Source organism: Marmota marmota, unplaced genomic scaffold (assembly GCF_001458135.2).
Source record: "Marmota marmota marmota unplaced genomic scaffold, marMar, whole genome shotgun sequence".
NCBI lineage: Eukaryota > Metazoa > Chordata > Mammalia > Rodentia > Sciuridae > Marmota > Marmota marmota.
Genome location: NW_026000130.1, coordinates 592,039 through 596,198, shown reverse-complemented (window position 1 = coordinate 596,198; position 4,160 = coordinate 592,039).

The window sequence follows — 4,160 nt, the reverse complement described above, 5'->3', positions numbered from 1 at the left end:
TTTTTTTTTTTTTTTTTTTTTTTTTGAGACAGGTTTTCAGTAAATTGCTGAGTCTGGTCTCAAACTTGTGATCCTTCTATCTCAGCCTCCTGATTCACTGAGATTACTGGTTTGTGCCACCACGCCTGGCTGCCAACTGCTTCTTGTGACTACTGAGCTGTTATTTGGCCATTCACTGCTAGTATAAGCCACTTTCAAAAGCTTTAACAACCTCATTTAAGCTTTTACAAAGTAAAGATGTTAGAGCCAGAAAGCACCCTACCCACCAAATCTATACCTTTGGAGTAGATATTGGGCATGATAAAGACAATGAAGCAAGGAGCTGATCCACCTCTGCACAGGTGGTGCTGTTAATTTAGAAGAGTCCCCACAAGCCAAGATAATGCAGCAAAACCACAAAGCACCATCAAATGCAAAAATGTAGTTAGATAGTTGTGCAGATTTATGAGCAGTGTGAGTGCATTTTATCTTTACACTCATTCCTATGGGGGAAACAGGTCTTGGAATACTAAATTTTGAATCATGTGAAGTTTTACAGAAAATAGTCTTCTTATAAAATATGACTTCCCTGGATCTCCACAGCTACCTTGGCATAAATATAACTGCTGGAACTCACTTCTGAAAAGGGGTGGGTTGTGTTCCTCCAAAAAGAGATGTTGATGTCTTAACCCCCAGTACCTCAGAATGTGATCTTATTTGGAAATAGGGAATCTTATTTGGACAGGGGGAATGAGGTCAGTAGGAAAGGCCCTGATCCAATATGACTGGTGTCCTAAGAAAAAGGGGAAATGTGGAGCTGGGTGAAGTGGCACATGACTGCAATTCCAGTCACGTGGGAGGCTGAGGCAGGAGGTTTGAAAGTTCAAAGATAGCCTCAGCAACTTAATGAGACCCTGTCTCAAAATAAAAAAGTAAAAAGGGCTGGGGATGGATTTCAGGGATACAGGGATATAATGTCCCTGTGTTCAATTCCTAGTACCCTCCCCCCCAAAAAAAGAGGGGGTGAGTTTGGACACAGACAGATGGGCATAAAGGATGGATGATGTGAAGCCACATAGGGAAAAGGTGGTGTGAAGATTGAGGATATGCTGCCACAAGTCAAGGAATACCTCTGGCTACCAGAAGCTGGAAAAGACAAGGGGAGAGCTGAGCATGGTGGCGTACACCTGTAATCCCAGTGACTCGGGAGGCTGAGGGAGGAGGATTGCAAGTTCAACTCCAGCCTCAGCAATTCAGTGAGGCCCTAAGCAACTCAGCGAGAACTTGTCTCTAAATAGAATATTAAAAAGGGCTGGGAATATGGCTCAGTGGTAAAGCACCCCTGGGTTCAATCCCCAGTACAGGAAAAAAAAAAAAAAAAAGGACAACCCTTCCCCTGTAGGTTTCAGAGGGTGTGCAGCCCTACTGACACCTTGATCTTGGACATACAGCCGCCAGAGCCGTGAGACATGTTTCTGTTTTTCTAAGCCCCCCACCCCAAGGTGTGATTCTTTATGATAGCAGCCCTAGGAAACTAATGCAGAATGTCAGATCAACACCCAAAATTATCTGCCACTTTAAGGAGCATAGAAACAGCAGCAAATTGCAAATTACGCACAGGGATGAATTTTAGGACAGAAAACAGTCATTTTTCAGTCCCTCTTGTGGAAAGGCCCTTTTCTATTGGCAGCAAGCTCTTCTTGAAAGACTGTGGACCCAGAACCAGGGTCTATGGGTTAAGGAATCAGGCTCTATCTCTATGAAATCATGTGATCTTTGGCCAGTAATTTGGGTTCTGGCTACCTCAGTTTTCTTTCTTTTTTTTTTAATCTTTATTTTATTTAGTATTTTCTTGTGGTGCTGAGGATTGAACCCAGTGCCTCACACATACTAAACAAGCACTCTACCACTGAGCTATAGCCCCAGCCCACTTCTTTTTTTTTAACATTTATTTTTTAGTTGTAAATAGACACAATACCTTTATTTTATTTATTTATTTTTATGTGGTGCTGAGGATCAAACCCAGGGCCTTGCATGTGCTAGGTGAGTGCTCTACCCCTGAGCCACAACCCCAGCCCCTCATCTCAGTTTTCTTAACTATGAAATAAGTATAATAACCTCCTTGATCTTTAGAATTAAATGAAAATGCATGTGTATTAAAATGAGCACTCAGTAAAAAACAGTTCAATAAATGTGTGCTTTAGGCTTTGCTACTTGCAATCATTTCCTATCCCCCTCCTTTTTTGGGGGGAAGGGATGCTAGGGATTGAACCCAGGACTTTGAATACTAAGCACACACTACCACTAAGCTATAACTCCAGCCAATATTCTCTGCTTTTGAAGAGATGATGAAATGGAGACCCAAAGATGGTAAAATATTTTTGAAGGTCACACAGCACTTTGGACGTAGAAGAGCTCAACAAATAATTACTATTTACGAAGGGCTTTTAAATTTGTCCTATTAGTCACTATTTTTCCTGTTTTCACAGGTGATGTAATTGAGGCTCAGAGAATCTAAGTCGCCTAGGGTCTCAGAGAAATAGAAATCTCACCTCAGGCCTGTCTCCCTCTAATACCACAAATAATATCTTGGAAAGACTCAAAAGATTTGCAATTCTGGACCTGAAGGGAATAGGATAATTATAGTAGTCTTCCCTTATTTGCAAGAGATGCATTGCAAGATCCCCATTGATGTCTGAAACCACAGATAGTACTGAATCACACACACACACACACACACACACACACTTTTTTTGGGGGGGTACTGAGGATTGAACCCAGGGGTGCTTAACCCTGAGCCATATCCTTAGCCCTTTTTAATATTTTATTTAGAGACAGGATCCTGCTGAGTAGCTAAGTGCCTCACTAAGTTGTTGAGGCTGGCTTTGAACTTGCAATCTTCCTGCCTCAGCCTCCCAAGTCACTGGATTACAGGCATGCACCACCCTGCCCAGCTGAACCATATATATATGTGTGTGTGTGTGTATACATACACATACACACATAAACATATACACATATACATATATATACATATACACACATATATATAGCCCTATTTTTTCCATATGTACATGCCTATAATAATGTTTAATTTATAAATTAGTTATAATAAGAGATTAACAACAATAACTAATAATAATATAGAGCAATTTCACAGATGGATAAATTAGTCTTACCTGGCATCTTAGCAACTTCATCATGTAATTTACTTTCTGTCATTAAGTTGAGAATTTTCGCCTTTTCACTTAAAGGAAGTACTTTATGGATTCTCTCTCTCTCTCTCTCTCTCTCTCTCTCTCTCTCTCTCTCTTTTTTCTTTAGATGAGAAAAATATTATTTGGTCTCATGGTTTCAGAAATCTCAGTCCATAGACTGCCCAAGGTGTGGCAGAATGTCATAGCAGAAGAGTGTGGTGAAGGAAAGTGGCTCAGGATGTGGCCATCTGGAAGCAGAGAGACAGCTCTGTTCAGCAAGGACAAAATATTGGATTCTCTTGGGTACATCTGAATTGCCAGCATCACTACTCTTGAGCTTTGGGGCCATTATTAAGTAAAATTGGGATTACTTAAACACAAGCATTGTGTCTAATAACTGAGATGGCAACTAAGTGATTAACAGGCTTATTCAGCAATAAACTGGACAAAGGGGTGAGTCCCTCCCAGGCAAGACAGGACAGGACAGGGCAGGATCTCATTATACTGTTCACAACATTGCAATTTAAAATGTGTGGTTTATTTCTGGAATTTTCCATTTAATATTTTCAAATGGCAGCTGGCTGAGGAACTGTAGTTTTTCTACCATTGTTCTGGGGTGTCTCACTATTATTTCACATAGGAGTTATTGCCTGCAACTTGCTTTCATTCAAACTCAGTGCCCTAAGGGTGGCACTTTGGATGAGCATCCTGGCCTTGCATAGATCTCCTGGGCCAGGTGATGTTTAATGAGTCAGGTCACCTCCCTGAGACACAGGCTGCAGGTAGGCAAGGACTTCTTAGTTTACTTGGCTTCAATCTTCACCACATTCTGGAAACAGTGTAGGGCAGCTTACAAAAATATATCCAGAACATCAGTTGAATCATGAGCAAACATAAGACAGACCCACACTGAGAGATGCTTGGCCAAATATCCTCTTCAAACAAGTGTCAAGGTCATGAAAAACAAGCAAAGACTGAGGAACA